The following is a 16,393-nucleotide window of genomic DNA, read 5'->3' on the forward strand; positions in this document are numbered from 1 at the left end:
ATGAAATGATCACCATGATAAGCCTAGTTACCATCTGTCATTTTACAAAGTTATTATAATATTGACTACATACCCCCATGCTGTGCATTACATCCCTATGACTTATCCCTCTTATAACCGGAAGTTTGTACCTCCTAATCCCTTTTGTCCAGTTTGCCCATCCTCCTACCTCTCCCTGCTCTGGCAACCAATAGATTGCTTCCCATATCTAGGAGCCTCTTCTGTTTTGTTTGTTCATTTGTTTTGTTTTTTAGATTCCATATATAAGTGAAATCACATGGTATCTTGGGCCCATTTCACCCAACACAATACCCTTCATGTCCATCCATGTTATTGCAAATGGCAAGATTTTTATTCTCTTCCATAGCTAAGTAACATTTCACTGTATATATACACCCTATCTTCTTTATACATCCATCTATAAAGGACACTTAGGTTGTTTCCATATACCAGCCATCATAAACAGTGCTGCAATGAACATAGGGGTTCATATACCTCTTCAGATTGGTGTTTTCACTTTCTATGGATAAACACCAAGAAGAGGAAGTGCTGGATCATACGGTAGGTCAATTTCCAAATTTTTGAGGGAACTCCACATTACCCTCAACAGTGGCTGTAGCAGTTCACATTCCCACAAACAGTGCTCAAGGGTTCCCTTTTCTCTACATCCTCATCAACTCTTGTTAACTTTTGTCTCCCTGATAATAGCCAATCTGACAGGTGTGAGGTGATATGTTACTGTGGCTTTGATCTGCATTTCCTCACTGGAAAAATGTCCATTCAAGTCCACTGCCCATTTTAAAGTTGGGTTTTTTGTTTCTTTGATAGTAAGTTGTGTAAATTCTTCACACATTTTGGATATTAACCCCTCATGAGATGCGTGATCAGCAAATATCTTCTCCCATTCAGTAGGTGGCCTTATCATCTTGTTTAGTTTTGGTTTACTTCACTGTGTAAAAGTTTCCCAGTTTGATATGATCCCACTTGTCCATCCTAATTCCTGTTTCCCTTACCTGAGGAGAGCAGTCCAAAAAAATATTGCCCAGATGTCAAAGAGCTCACCACCCATGCCTTTCTCCAGGAATCCCACAGTTCCAAGTTCTATAATCAAGTCTTCAATCTACCCTGAATTCACCTTTTATATGGTGTAAGAGTGGTCGAGCCTCACTCCTCTGCATGTTGCTTCCAGTCCTCCCAATACCACCCATTGAAGAGACTGTTCTTCCCCCATTGTATACTCTTGCCTCTTTTGTCATAGATTAACTGACCATATATGCAAGGATTTATATCTGGGCTCTCTATCCCATTGATCTGTGTGTCTGTTTTTATGCCAGTACCATAATGTTTTGATTATTGTAGCTTTGTATTAAGTTTAAAATTTGGGAATTTGGTACTGCCAGCTTTGTTCTTTCTCAAGATTATTTAGCTATTTGGGGTCTTTTGGGGTTCCATACAAATGTTAGGATTCTTGTTCTAGTTCTGTGAAAATGTCATTGGTATTTTTTTAAAAGATTTTATTTATTTATTTGAAAGAGAGATACTGAGTGAGAGAGAGAGAGAACATGAGCAGGGGGAGGGGGAGAAGCAGACTCCCCTGCTAAGCAGGGAGCCTGACACAGGGTTTGATCCCAGGGCCCTGGAACCATGACCTGAGCTGACAGCAGTCACTTAACCAACTGAGCCACCCAGGTGCCCCGTGATTGGTATTTTGTTGGGGATTAGACTGAGTTGTAGATAGCTTTGTGTTGCATGGACATTTTAACAATGTTTATTCTTCTAATCCTTCATCAGTGTCTTATTCTTCTACTTCTTCATCAGTGTCTTATAGTCTTTCACCTCCTAAGTTAAATTTATTCCTAGGTATTTAATTTTTTTGTAAGCAATTGTAAATGGAATTATTTTCTTATTTTCTCTTTCTGATAGCTTGTTATTAGGGTATAGAAATCCAAACAGGGGCGCCTGGGTGGCTCAGTTGGTTAAGCGACTGCCTTCGGCTCAGGTCATGATCCCGGAGTCCCGGGATCGAGTCCCGCATCGGGCTCCCTGCTCAGCGGGGAGTCTGTCTCTCCCTCTGACCCTCCCCCTTCTCATGCTCTATCTCATTCTCTCTCTCAAATAAATAAATAAAATCTTTAAAAAAAAAAAAAAAAAAAAAAGAAATCCAAACAATTTTTGTATGCTTTGTATCCTGTGACTTTACTGAATTCACTTATTAGTTCTAACAGACTTTTGACAGAGTCTTTAGGGTTTTCTATATATAGTCCCCTGTCATCTGCAAATAATGACAGTTTTACTTCTTCTTTTGAATTTGGATGTCTTTTATTTCTTTTTCTTGCCTAATTGCTGTGGCTAGGACTTCTAATGCTATTTGAATAAAAGCGACATGAGTGGACATCCTTATTTATGATCTTAGAGGAAAAGCTTTCAGCTTATCAACATCAACTATCATGTTAGCTGTGGGCTAGTTATATATGGACTTTATTATGTTGAAGTCCATTCCTTTTATATTCACTTTGTTCAAAGTTTTAATCAAAATGGACCTTGAATTTTGCCAAATGCCTTTTCTGCATCTATTGAGATAATCATGATTTTTATCCTTCATTTAGTTAATGTTGTTTTGCAGATGTTGAATCATCCTTGCATTCCTGAAATAAATCCAACTTAATTGTGTTGGATTGTTGACTTTGGTTTGCTAATATTGTGTTGAGGATTTTTGCATCTATGTCCATTAAGACTATTATAGACTGTGTTTACCTGGTAGCCTTGGCAGGCTGGCTGGACCTGTGGTGGATGCGGCAGTGGGGTCCCAGGATGTACCATGTTGAGACCACTTTGAAGGGATGGCTGGAGTTGGAGCAGACAAAGGCTGGGGGAGCCTGGAGCATGCTGTGCCATGGCTGCCTTGGCAGGGCAGCTGGGATGGACCCAGGCTGGGAGGAGTCTCAGGGCATGTCATGCTGAGGCTGCCTTATTAGGACAGCTAGGGCTGGAGTGGATACATGCTGGGAGGTGTCCTGTCATTTCAGTTTTGATTTACATTTTCCTGATGTCTAATGTTGGAACTCTTTTATGTGCTTATTGGTCATTTGTAAAACTTCTTTGCAGAAAACCTATTTAGATTATTTGCCACTTTTTAATTAGGTTATTTAGTTTTTGTTATTGAATTATAGAAATTATGTATTATAAATGTAAGTTTCCTATCAAATATATGATGTGTAGAAAATTTCTTACATTTGATGGGTTAACTTTGTGAATGGTGTCCTTTGAAGCACAAGATTTTTAAATTTTGATTATATCCCATTTATCTATTTTGTTGTTGTTGTTGCTTGTGCTTTTTCTATACTATCTAGAAACTATAGCCTAATCCAAGGTCATGAAGATATACTCCTATGTTTTCTTCTAAGAGGTTTATAGTTTTAACTCTGATATTTAGGTCTTAGACATATTCTGAGTTAATTCTTATATATGATATGAGGTAGGGGACTCTATTATTCTTGAAAAATCCTCTTACCCTGGCTTTCAGGAAACCACATCTTTCTCATTTCCTCTTGACCCTCCACATGGTCCTTTCCAGTATTTTTTTTTTTTCAGCTTCTTCTGTATTTTTAAATGTTGAATATTCTCAACATTTTGTAATAGTTTATCTTTTCTTCTCCCTAAGTACTCTCTCCTGGGGAACCTCAACAAGGGCTGAACTTCAATCATACCTGTATACTGATGACTTCTAAATTTATATCTCTATCCCAGACTTCTCTGAACTCTAGACACTTTCATCGAACTGTCAATTTTGTATCTCCTCTTAGTTATCTCAAAAAAATAAAAAAATTCAGGGTCTTCAAATTAAAACATGTGATATTCCCATTTCCCCAATCGGGCACCAGTTGTTAATTGTGAAAGCTTAAGACTTACGTGCCATCCTTGATGCTTCCTTCCCTCTTACTCTGAAGTCCAATCCATTACCAATTTCTCAAATTTACCTTCTACACATTTATAACAGTAATCCAATGCTTTGTAACTCAACTATAATCATCATACTGATGTTACTTTCTTTATTTTCCTAGATTTTAATAGATTTTTTAACAGATCTCCAATCACCTATTCTAGACCACCTTGATTGTTTTCTCCACTCTGCATCCAGGGTGTTTCCAAAATATAAACCTCACCCCACCAATGAAATACCTGTCCCATCAGCAAAAATAATTGAGCCCCAAGGCCCCAACAACTAAAAACAAAGCAAACAAAAAAAATCCCAAAAAACTTCTCCATTGCTTCTGTGGATTGGCCCCTCAAGCTTGATCATCTTAACTCTCCATGTCTAGACATACTGCCTTTTTTCTTCAAAATGTCAGAGTACTTCACTTGACACTATGGACTTAAATATGAGCCATTCTATCAGACCAGACCTTCCTCCCCTACACTCTCCTATTTAACCCCTTCCCATTCTGACAAATTTCAAGTCAAATATAATTCTTTTTTTACTGAGATAACTTACATATAACATCGTGTAAGTTTAAAGTATACAGCATGTTGATTTGATACTTTTATATATTGCAGTATGATTACCACTATAGCTTTAGCTAACGCCTTTATCACATCACATAATTATCATTTCTTTTTTTGTGGTGAGAACATTTACAATCTAGTCTCTTAGAAATCACGAATAGACATTTTTCCAAAGACATCCAAATGGCCAACCAGTACATGAAAAGATGCTCAACCACAAGGGCTGGGGCATCGGGGAATCGGGAAAATACTGTTGAAGGGCACAGACTTCAACCAGAAGACAAGTTCTAGAGGTCGAATGCACAGCATATTGATCATAGTCGAGTGCTATTCTTTGGTGACACTTTGTCTGATTCCCACCTGCTCCTATTTTAGGTCTTGCCTCCTTGTTCCATGATCTCCTAGAGCAAGCCCTATATCTTACCTTTTGAGTGTTTCTCTCACTTTGTAGTTTCACATTTAAAAGTGTAACTAGTAGATTAGTCCCCTATGAGGAAACAGTAAGACTGAATGGCTTGGTTACCAGCATATTACCAGCCTTTAGCACTGTCCTTGAAAATGGTAGGTGTTAACACATGTTTTTTTATTATATGAATACAAAGAATGGATACATGTGTGTTTATTAAGAAAAAAATAATAGTACTTCCACAGAGGTTTGATGTAGCTGACTAGATTGTAAACTCTTTTTAGCCAGGAAATCCTCTAAACTTGTTATTAACTAGGTTGTAACTACACAGCATGACTCTCACTAAGAATTTGGAGATGAGCATGAAAAAAAAAGAAAAAAAGAACATTAATCCATGTAGTGCAACATATGACTCATCAAACAGTTTTAAGTCTGATTTTAAAAATTATACTAAGCAACTGTGTGCCATCCCTGCTGAAGTTATGCTTGCTTTTCTGAAATAAGGTAATATGTTTAAAACGTTGGGCCAGCTAACTCGCAGTGACTGGCTTTGAAAAATTAGTCTAGAAGTTCACTTTGGAATTACATTATTTTCAGAACTTGGCTTTCAGAAAGTGAAGAACACCAAAATCCAAACAAAACAAACAAACAGAAAACACCAGAGCAAAGAATATGTAATGAAATCTTCTCCACCTGATATTATTCAGGCAAATGAAAAGAATGGGAAGAACATGGCAAGGGGGTAGTGATGGTGAGATCCAGGGAATCAAAAATGTGACAGTCCTAAGAGCAAATAAGCTTTCAACAGTGAGTGCAGGTAGAAGTCTGAAGAGAAAAATCATAGACATGAAAGGTAAGAAGAATATGTGTAAATGCGAAGAGAAGCTCATTGAAATAGAAAATGGGCAAGAGAGCTCTCTTGAAGGAAAGAATGGTTTTCTTATTTTATGCCTGCCTCTAAGGATCTTTTCAATGAGAGTCCCGAAAGAATAAAGAAATGGTATTTGTGAAAAGCATCCTGAGGTATTTCTGAAAAATAGTGCCAGATAAATCCAAGGTGCTAGTAGAGATCGTACTGGTGCAGATTACAAAGGAGAGCAAATGTTGAAGGATAGAGCCACGTGCACAGAGACAGCTTATTTGTAACCACAGAATCCAGCTGCATTTCCAGACTGTCACCATCAGGTTTGCAAAGGTGGTTACAAATCACTTTGCAAGTTGAAATTGTAGCTTAAAGGTTAGATTAGCAGGATCATGCTATCACAGGGCAAGCAGAAGCTAAGTCAGTGGAAATGTCCCCTTTGCTCACCATTATATTTTACAGACTTTGTATCCAATTTTTATTTTTCTTAAACATAAGGGAAGTTCTGTACTTGTCATTGCACAGTTATCTGGCTTCAGGTTAAACAGCAAGTGTTAGACTAGAAGCAGCAGTGGGTGTGAAGCCTTTCAACTTTTGGAGTTAGAAATTCAATATTGTGAACAGATGTCTGAGTTAGATTTCTGAGAAAATGGGGTGAAGGGCCCCTGAGAGGACCAGCTTCTGACGTGGGAGAAGCAGGAATATCCACTTGGCCCTAACACATGGGGGCAGAGTCTCAGGAGCCCGGATCTCTTGACTGGAGACTGCCCAGTGGCAGACTACCCACCACCCTGCTGAGCAGTCAAGAGCTTGAAGATGGAGGACAGTGGCTTCTCCCTGCCGCTGTGATTCCCACAGCTCCCCCTCTGTGATCTCTTTACACCCTCCCACACTTGCCAGATGCCACTGTAACAACACAGCGCAGTATTCCCTCTGTGTGTGCGCTGCTCCTCAAAGCCCAGAACCTTCCCCCTCCGCCCTCCCTGCCAACCCACCAACTGCACCCTGGGTATACTCCCTCTTCACCAGCCCCCTGACACTATCTTCCCCCAAACCTCTCTTGCCTTTGGTCAGCTCAGGGATCAACTCTGCAAACATTTTGCCTCTTTTCAATCCTATAAATTGAGTCTTTAGAACAGGAGGCCACTGTATCTATCTATAGGAGGTACAAGAAGCCTGGCGGGTCCATTGCCAGGAGCTCCAGCGTATTCTGACATTCCTTTCCCTCCATTTGCTGCCGCTGCTTGAGAGAATATGGCACTTAAAACCAGGAGTTAGGAAGTCTGGATTCTCCCCTAAATTGGCTACTACCTGGTTTTGCGAGCACGGAGAAGTCACTAAGCTTATCTCCTATCCCTTTCGACTAGGACATTCTATAATTCCCAATTCCTCCTGCCCAAGCTGTCTCTCCTCACTCTCTGTCATTACCCTGTTACCTGAGTGGACTGATCACAGAATGGGGACCTGCCCTGTGCTTGCCCACCCACCACCTGGCTTACTGAGCACCCTCTTAGTCTTTTCAGTAGTATTTTTTTGAGTGCCAACTAGGTGATGGACCTAATTTCTGGGTTTAAATTAATAAGCAAAATAGTGGTATTTTCTTTCTTCCAAGAGCTTAGAGTTTAATGTGAGTGAGACAGACAATAAACAACAACAACGAAATGTTAAAAATTCTAAAATGCAAAGCTCTGTGAGTGAATCGCACACATGAAAAATCTTTTCCTATTATCATTTTCTGAAACTCAAGCTGCAGATCTTGTTGTGTCATGTAAATTGGCCTTGAGTTTGAGATCCAGATAACCCTGACACTTTCAGATTGCAGAATCCGCATTTACACAGCTATGGTCTTGGAAAGACTGTAAAGATCAGAAGTTCATGAGAAGGCTGAGCAGGCCTGTGAATGTCCCTTAGGTTTCCTGAATGTTCAAAACATATTATGTGTGGGACACTGTTTAGAAATAGGTATAGGCCTATAATTCTCTCTCTCTCTCTCTTTTTCTCTCTCTCATACTTTAAAATGCATTTATGAATAATGTATCCCATTTAGTTTGACTTCGTAGTGCATACATTCAAGGTTTCCAGTTTCTGGAAGCCCTGAGAAATAAATTATACATTGGCACTTTAAGAGGCCCTCATTAACTCCTAGTTAAGGAGAAGAAAAGAAAACGTTCAGAGAAGCAGGATAGCCGGAGCCAATGAGTGGGATCCAAACAGCACCCAAGTCCAGTTTGTTTCTGTAGGCTGTTTGAGTAGCTGGTTCGCATAGCACTTTTAAATAATTCCCTGACTATGGGAAGTTCGTGGTAAAAACCATAACTTGGTCCAGGCTTTGCTGCTGGGTCATTACAGACCAGTAGCCTTGTAGTGTGGAGGTGGTATCTTGCAAGTCAACCCCAAGAGAATGGAATTGAAGAGCTTTGAGGGGCTGGTTCCTAGGCACACAAGAGAAAGATTCCCTGGAAAATGCTCCAGAAATTTGCGGGAATTCTTTGAGGTGAGCAAATTTCTGGAAATGAGGAAGTATAACCTTGTTTTCTTGTTACAGGCTGCTGAGGCTGGGATTTTTAGTATAGATAAAATTTCCTCCTTCTTCCCCTAATTCCTCTCCAGTATGTTTGGGAAAGGCCTTGTTATTGACTCCCCGTTGACTGAGTATGGTTTTGTAATTTCCCCAAGGTCACAAAACAGTCTTGGGATATAAGCCTTTTCTCCTGAGGTGCCATGTGATCTCTCCTACAATGTGGTACGTCCTTCCTAATAATTAAACCGGTGTTGGGAAGGTGGACAGGCTCCATGGAATTAAAGCTACAAAATGCTTTTCCAAATTCTTCCATTATGCTTTGCAGTCAAATCAAACTGCTGTTCATTTGGAGACTAAGGATGCAATGTTCTGGATACAGTGTTCTCGGTCCTATTCCCCGTGGATGAGTTGCTACGGATCACAAATCACACAGCTGATGTTAATCGTTGCTTATCACCCTGCAGCTTCTCAAATAGCCTGCAGGTTTGGCATGAGAGCCCTTGGGTGTGAACATTTAGGTTCTCTGTTAGATTGTTTCAAAGCTCTAAGACCATGTCCCGTGGTGGTTTCAGATTCCTTTAGATTCATGAGCTCCTGAAAGTTAGGGGGTGTGAGGACTCCATCACAAACAGACATGGGCAATTCTGCCAGTGGACTGGGAAGAAAAAGTGAACAATGTAATACGCTCTACAAAATCATAGTCCAAGTCTCTGAAAATAAGCAAACTCAATCAGCTACCAGGCTTTTCGTTAACTTTGATTCACTGCTTATTTATTGATTTAATTCTATTATCACTTGCTAGCAGTAATAGGCATCAACTACTAAAGAAATCTTACGGGGAAAAAGAACTTAAATGAGAGATTTTGATACAGAAGTTTCTTACATACATCACCTCCATTATTTGATTTTTCTCTTTTTTGAAAAATGGAATACCCCAATCTACCTCTCAAAGGATGTATTTTTGGGCCATTGCTATTGGATCAAATATAATTATTTGATCTCAGGAATTTGTAATAATAGAAGAGTCAGTTTGAACTTGTTATTTGTCTTAATATCCAAATGGTTTGTTAATTGTGTTAATAGCGAGAGCAGAAGGAAAATTCTTAAGCTAGGTAAGATTTTCAATTTTCCACGCACTTTTAGACACAGATATATGTCCCTTGCCATGTGTTTACTGATACACCTTATTTGTTGATTGCCAATCTGTGAAAAGATAGTTGATCTTGAAAAAGATACAGTAAGCTTCATTGTCTCCTTCCTTCATCTTTCTCTCTTATCCCTCTCCCCTTAGAAGAATCAACACTCAAACACCATGGCTTCTCAGAAGACCATTTGAAAACCACTTTGTAGTAATTTTCAATGTTCTCAACACATGTTGCACTTTACACTTAAAGTGCAATTCATATTTTTGTTACAACCTATTGATCTGTTAACTGGAAGTCATCCAAGGCTGTTGAGTCTAATCAACACCAGGTGTAAGACTGCAAGCTCTGGGAGGGCACGAGTCCTGCTCCCCATGCCCCACACAGACTAGTGTGGTGTCCTTGTAATAATGTTGCTATTGACCATGGTAATGACAGCTAAGACTTACATAGTTGGCTGTGTCCTAGGCACTCTTGTAAGCACTGGACACACATTAACACTCAGTTCTCAACAACCAGTGAAGCCAGTACTTTTATCATCCCCCTTTACAAGTGAGCAAACCCAGGCACTGTGAGGTTGAGTGACTGTTTGAAGGTCAGTAAGGGGCAGAGCAGGATTCAAGACCAGGCAAGCTGACATCTGGACCTGCGCCCTTCACTGTCACAATAGACGGTCTCTCAGTGCACGAAAATAAAGTGGCACACCTTATGAGAAAATTTTATTTGATCTCAGCTCTTCCCTGACTGTTCCCATATTTGCATGACATTTTTATACCTTTCTTAGAGCTTCTGCATATTTTACTTTATAATCAAGTTTTCAAATGACCAGGTTCTAAATCACTACAAACCTTTCCATTTTTCCAAGAGCCGTGCTTTGCATTACTCATAAGTCAGATGCAGTTTTTACTTACCTGATTTGGATGAGGTTGATGCTATTAGCTGACAGGCTGAAGGCTGTATTTACCAGTCTTTTCATGCTGTGGACAACATCACTTGTACATTTTCAGTTGGGTTATTCTCTAGTCTACAGAGCTTTACTGGCATAAAAAAAGTGATCAATCTAACGAGCAATTTGTACAGCTACTCATAGTTCTTTTTATTTAATGTTATAACTTTGCACTCTAAAGCTATTATAGTTGACGTATGAAAAAACAACACAATACCAGAGTTTGACATCCTAAAAAAAGCAAAACTCAAGACTGCTCCTCTGTTACTCTGAGCCGCCTCTAACTGCTTCCACCCCCAGTAATAATGGAAAGTGTTTGAACAGTGCAAAAAATATGTAGTCAGGTCACAAATGCACTTACACTGATCTTTCTCATCAAGTGGCTGTCTGTTGGGTAGAGGAGAAAAACAGAACAGCTTAGTTTAGTTTGATATAAAACAAGTAAGACAAAATAATTTTTATCTATATGCTTAGGTTTAAGCATTCTTAGGACAACTCTTCAGTGTTTCAGATTCTCCTACATTCTCTTTGCTGTTTTCCAAGATGGCAGCCAAGAGTATGAGGCAGGGACCACAAGACAGTGGAACTGGGAAAGGTGGGTGGGTGTGATAACTAATGTCAACTTAGATCCATTATGGTTCTACCCAGCAAGGCCTGATCCTAGGTAATCTGTTGATATCTGTTATTTATGTCTTTGGTGTATAAATACACAATATAGGGTTTTTCAGGGTCTCAGAACTTTGGAAAAGTCTCTCTGATGACTAAGCCTCCTGTTAACCTTCATCGGTTTTGAAGACTCCTTTGAGTCACTGCTATATCTATCATTGGGCCCCTCAGTCATGCTGACTACCCCAAAGCCTCTGCTGTGGGGTTACCTTGCCCGTGGTGGGCTCCATAACAGCCTCCCTGCCTTTTGCGTTAATGCCCGTGCCTTACAAGAAACAGAGAACTATTAGTAAACTCCGTCTTCAGTTTTCCTGGCCATGCCCACTTGGGTATGTTGAAGCCATCTGAAATGAGCTCAGAGCCCTTTGTTCCAAGGCTTCCACCAGAGAGGGAACTGGAAAAGAGCTCCTCTGCCTTCCATGTTGCTCTTAACCAGTGTAACTGATGTCCTCAGGCCTGGATTTCCAGCCCCGTACTGCAGATACCAAAGCATGTGTCTGCCTGCATCCCACACTTAACTCTGTTGCTCTTTTTCTTCCTACTAACAACTGGAAGGGAGGGGCAGTCATTTTTACCTTCCTCTTTTGGCCTGGGTGGGCTAATTCCCTAAATAGTATCCACCCTCTTCCAGAATTATGTATTCTCTCCCTCCATTTCTGAAACTAAAGTGATAGACTGATTTGGGGGAGAGAGAAACTGACTTACTGTAAAGGAACATGAAATGGGAGATAATTAAAAGTAATGCTCCAGTTACAAATGTGTTTTAGCTAATAGAGGCATTTAAATACCATTTTTCAGCAGTAGATGCAATCAAATTCGTTGATTCTGAAAATATATGGCAAGCAATGAAAATGGTCATTGTTTTAAAACTATTAGTAAACAATATAGCTTTCAAAATAATAAATTTGGTATGATTTATTCTCAGTGCCTTCAAATCCTAGAATGTTAGAACTGTAAAAGGAAAGAACTAATGTTTAATGAATGCCTGGTATGCTCTGGATAACTTCAGGTAGATATTTATATTATCTCATTTAACCCCCTAATGAAACTTACAAACTTTTAAAACCTATTTGTTAGCATTCATAAAATTTTTAAATTACCTACTGAGGCAACCAGTAAGAAGACAAAAGAGCAGATTCAAAGAATGTTTTAGGGGGGTACCTGGGTGGCTCAGATGGTTAAGTGTCTGCCTTCGGCTCAGGTCATGATCTCAGAGCCTTGGGATCAAGTCCTGTGTCAGGCTCCCTGCTCAGTGGGAAGCCTGCTTCTCCCTCTACTGCTCCCCTGCTTATACTCTCTCTGTCAAACAAATAAATAAAATCTTAAAAAAAATGTTTTAGGAATAGGGATTTGTGAAGACAGAAGAGGTTTCTGCAAGTACAATTGCTAAATTAGATAAACCATTAGTTAACTTTCTACATCTTTCCAATTTCAGATGTTACCCTTTATTTTTACTGGATTAGAATTAGCTGTGTTTTCATTAGCTGTGGATTATTAGTACAATATATCGTAGCAGAATTACATTTTCAGCAGGACTATCAGAAAATGCTACAACATAACAAAGAGTTAAGTACTCATCATTTTGGCTCTTTGAGTTTGGAGTGATATTTTATTTCAGACTCTCTCATGAATTGAGTAATGATCTCCTCATTTTATTGATAAGGACACAAGCACAGTGAAGAGAAATAACCTGACCAAGAATTTAGGGTTATGCTATTGGGAAACAACTCTTCATGGATCTAGCATTTTTGCACGTGCTGTAGACAGAGTCTTTTGTTCTGGACCATCTTTTCAAAGATACTGTAATGGTAGGCAGACAACATCTTCTTCCAGAGCAAAAGTTGGACAATTTCTTTGCCGCCTTATTGTAAAAGACTGGAGTTTGCTAAGCTCAGGATCCCTCTCCCATAAGTCAGCACATAGAGGTATCCTTAGACCTTTTTGTATTGCCCTACAGGAACTGGTGGTTGAGGAACTGGGGCAAAACAATGATGATCCTGTAGGTGTTGCTGTTAGTAAAACATTGCCCTTTGTCTCTAATCCAGAAGTGTCGTGTCTTCTGGCAGCTTCCTTGAGATTGTGGGAGGTTAACTTGTTAGTTTGCACATGGGGTAGAATCTTAGGGCCTTCACAGTTGCTGCCATCCCACTGGTGGCCAGAACTAGAACTCAAGATTCTAAACTCTTGGCCTATATTCTTTTCGTTTTACCATGTCCAGCCCTAATTTCCCACCTGCCTCAATTTCTTGCCTTTGTATCTTTTTTTCTTGTTCTAGTACATCTAGAAATTCTAGACCACCTGTTTTCTCCTGACTTCAAAAGACTAATAATTTACCCAGGATAGGCTACTCACCACCAAGCCTCTGAAAACTCCTTCACCTCTAACTCACTGGCTTCTCTTTGCTCTAGGAAAAAAATAGTCCATAAAACATTTAAAACCAATAACTCTTACTGTCCCATACTGGTAAGTTTAGTGATTTTCAACCAAGAATGCATGAGAACAATATTCCTCTAACTGGAATATATCAGAGAGTGGAAGAAAAGGAAGAAGGTATTACTTAAGCAAGGTTTCTCTTGATCTTAAATTGCTTAAGTCCTTTAGCCTAGGTGTCAGAATGAAAGCAAGGTCCTACTGGTATCTCATCCTTACCCTCCCCACAGACCCATGATCTTCCTATCATGCTACTTAGAATACTTTATGTCCATTATAAAACACTTAGATGGCTCCCCACTCCCTCAGGATAAAGTCCAAACTTCTTTGTGTGTTGTATAAGGCCCTTCTAGTCTACAGACTTCTTCCCTCAACTTGTTCCTTTCATTCACATCTCGCCTCATCACATTGAATCCCAGGCTGTTTGTAAACCTACTGAGCCCCTTTATGTCTCTATGCCTTTGTGTGGAAGTTCTTTCCTCTTCTTCCACTGCCTATTTGCTACTTAACGTTCAGAGGAACTCTTCTTAGAAGGCTTCAATGAGTGTGGGTCCTCCCTCTCTGCCCCCACTGGGCTGAGCATTCCCCTCCACTCTGGCTCTTTCTTTGTGACCAAGTTGCCAAATTGCAGTATTCCCAACTTATGTTTCCCCAAAATACCACAGACAGTTCTGAGTGTTCAAGAGAGTAATGGTGTCCATTCAGCAATAAAATAATTATTTAAGCTGTCAAACAGTAAAATAATTATCTAAGCTTTTTCTTTCCTTTAAAACTGATTCATTAGAGAGTTTCCGAGGATTGATGATCAAGAGAGGCAGTTCCTGATCAGTAACCATGACCAATTCGGATGTTTTAGAATTCAGCCAAACCCTACTACCCATCTTGTGGTAATAACCATTATACAACTCTTAATTATGTGCTTTTGTTACGATAGGCTGTATATTGTTTAATTTAAATCCATTTAGCAGGCTTGATAAATTATATGGAATACAAAGAAACCTGGTTTTGAAATTCAATAAATTAACAGGGAGATACAAATGATGTGACATCTACAAATTTGCCTCAACATAAACTTTATCAGAGCCATTAATCACACTCATGTGATCGAGTGTTTTACACTGAACTTTCAGCAAAAACCAATACTCCAAAATCCAATGTTAAAAAGGAGAAGCTATACTGATGACTATTTCCAATTTGATTTTTATTTATTGGGAATTAAGACTATCCCCACTCACAATATGTTATTTATAGAAATGTACTTGCAAATAGGAGTCTGAAACCTGTTTTTTTTTTTTTAAGCACAAAATGCAAAACTACTGGGTATAAGATAGTGAAAACAATTTTGCCTTTTAAATAGTGTTTACCATTTAGTTAAATTTTATATTGCATTTTAATATATATTCTCAAACCAAACTTGTCATAATTAAATGTATGTGTTGACAGATAATGCTTTTTCTTGGGAAATTTAAAGTAAAATGAAACACTTGTGCCATGTGTTAAATGGAAAGCAAGTCAAAATTTATCTGTACCTAGTTTGAATGTTATTGATGTTTTTTTTCCCAGATAGCTACATGATTTAATCCAGGTCTTTACTCAAAAGTCACATTTACAGTGAGGGCTTTCTGACCACTCAAATTTAAATTGCAAGACATGCCCTACCATCCCTCCTCCAGTTGTTGTCTTTCCATGGTTTAGTTTCTTCTTAGCACTTTTCACTTTCTTATATACTATACATTTTACTTAAAAAATTTATTATCTAGGGCACCTGGGTGGCTCAGTTGGTTAAGCGACTGCCTTCGGCTCAGGTCATGATCCTGGAGTCCCGGGATCGAGTCCCGCATCAGGCTCCCTGCTCAGCAGGGAGTCTGCTTCTCCCTCTGATCCTCCCCCATCTCATGCTCTCTCTCTCTCTGTCTCATTCTCTCTCTCAAATAAATAAATAAAATCTTTAAAAAAATTTATTATCTAACTTACCAGAGTATAAACTCCAGCGGGGCAGGGATCTTCTCTGTTCCATGCACAATTGTATCCGTGGTGCCTAGAACAGCGTCTGGCCCTTAGCAGGTGTTCAGTATATATTTTCGAAAATGTTACAACTTCATAATATTTTTTAAATATACTGATCTAGCAGGAAACGTTTTCTACTCAAACACAATTGTATATCATTTGCCATCATTAATATTTATATGTATTTTTATATTACCGTCTTTGTGGGAGTTTATAGTGTTATAGATTGCTTTCAAAGTGTAACAAATGGGGAAAGAAACTAGGAAAAGTGTGTGTTGTTATGTTTGTCTTTAACTAGACTGTGACCTTTTGTGGTTGATGCTACTTATAACATTTTTTTCTTTGTTTCTCTAGTGCTACTACAACTTGGCTCATTGTTGATGCTCAAAAATAGTTACTGAATGAATAAATGATAAAATTTCAGAGGGGGCCAACATGAGTTCGTGTGAGAATGAATTCCCAGGGCACAGAGCCACAAGGCTACCCTCTGATACCTATTGCTCTTAAAGGAAAAGACCCCAGTGCTCTCCTTCGTTTCTGAGAACACCTAAGTTAGAGAGATTAAGAACACGATTTCAACATGGATCACTGGTCTAGGCTTGAAAGAAGAGAGGGTGATTTTTGGAGGCTAATGAATATCACCATTAGATGTTGGGCAGGTCAGATCCCTGTGTCTTGGAGCAGTCTTCACCTGTACTCCCACTGTAGAACTGTGGTAAGGATATATTCTAGTTAAAGGAATATAATTTTGAAATTTCAGCATATAAATAGTGGACTGTAGACAGTAATCATACTATTTATTTTCCTGGCAGTTTTGTTCTTTACAAGATTTCCCCTCAACCTTGACCACACATTGTTTTCCACTCTCAACTGGACATGCTGGCATTAGGGCATTCATCCTGATTTTTTT

This window comes from Mirounga leonina, unplaced genomic scaffold (assembly GCF_011800145.1).
Source record: "Mirounga leonina isolate KUSES-001 unplaced genomic scaffold, KU_Mleo_1.0 Mir_175, whole genome shotgun sequence".
NCBI classification, from domain to species: domain Eukaryota; kingdom Metazoa; phylum Chordata; class Mammalia; order Carnivora; family Phocidae; genus Mirounga; species Mirounga leonina.